The sequence below is a fragment of the Penaeus monodon genome, chromosome 34, assembly GCF_015228065.2.
Source record: "Penaeus monodon isolate SGIC_2016 chromosome 34, NSTDA_Pmon_1, whole genome shotgun sequence".
NCBI lineage: Eukaryota > Metazoa > Arthropoda > Malacostraca > Decapoda > Penaeidae > Penaeus > Penaeus monodon.
This window is the reverse complement of record NC_051419.1, coordinates 31,262,602-31,263,525: the sequence shown is the minus strand read 5'-3', so window position 1 is coordinate 31,263,525 and position 924 is coordinate 31,262,602. Positions and strand designations below refer to the sequence as shown.

General features: G+C 38.5%; 1 protein-coding gene across 1 annotated transcript in view; it reads right to left on the bottom strand.

The window, feature by feature from the left end:
* The window catches only part of LOC119594718 (serine/threonine-protein phosphatase 6 regulatory subunit 3-A-like), a gene marked incomplete in the record, with an annotated part of 49,082 nt that overhangs the window by 19,041 nt on the left and 29,117 nt on the right, over positions 1-924 (bottom strand).

The window sequence follows — 924 nt, the reverse complement described above, 5'->3', positions numbered from 1 at the left end:
TGATCAAGTGGCACAGGTAGCGCTCTGCGAGTAGGATATCGTTACGTACCTAAGGCACAGTGGCTTGTATGCCAACTTATGCTCTCTTATACTCTATACTCTTCTGCAGTGATGCACCTACAGTTCTTGTTATTTTAGTGCCACATGTAGCAGATAGATAGTCAGTCTAGACAATATAAAACATATAAATCCAAAAAGATGGTGGATTTGGTAATTCAAACATGATAACACTTTAATCATTCTCAAGACAGTCTTCATGATACCAAGGTACCTGAACATAATTCAAAACTTAACACAATGTGTCTGTCCCTTATTTGGTTTCTTTTATTTTGCATGAACACCTTGTTTTGCACATATATGCATGTTAACAAAGCTTATATTTTTTGTTTTCTTATATGTGAGCAAAGTGTAGAGCCTAAATATTGTTCATTTGTTCATTGTTTCTTAATTAGCTTTATTCTGTTCACGGTAGGAAGCTAGTACTCTAGTTCATTATTTTTCTGCAATAGTGTTATATACCTGTGACTGCTTAGAAGTCCAGTCACAATATGAAAAAAGCTGAACTGAATAATTCCTTGTTGAAATGTACCTGCCACCTGTATATGCTTATCGCTTTATACTCTTTTTCTTTTTTCTCCCTTTTCCCCTTTTGTATCTCCATCCCCAACCCTCCATTGTGATGTGGTGTCATGCAATACTTTAACCCTGCATGCTTAATAGTGGATCCACATGCTTAGTGGTAATTCTACTGCCGGAGAGCATGATTGGGGTTTGGCAACGGTTGAGGCAGACGAGACAGACGAGAGCCCACAAGTCCTGGAGGAAAAGCAGGAGGGAAAAGAGGAAGAAAATGAGGTGGAGGAGAAATGGACCCAGAAACCTGATCATGTATGTAACAGAGACAGACAGACATCTCCAATTTTT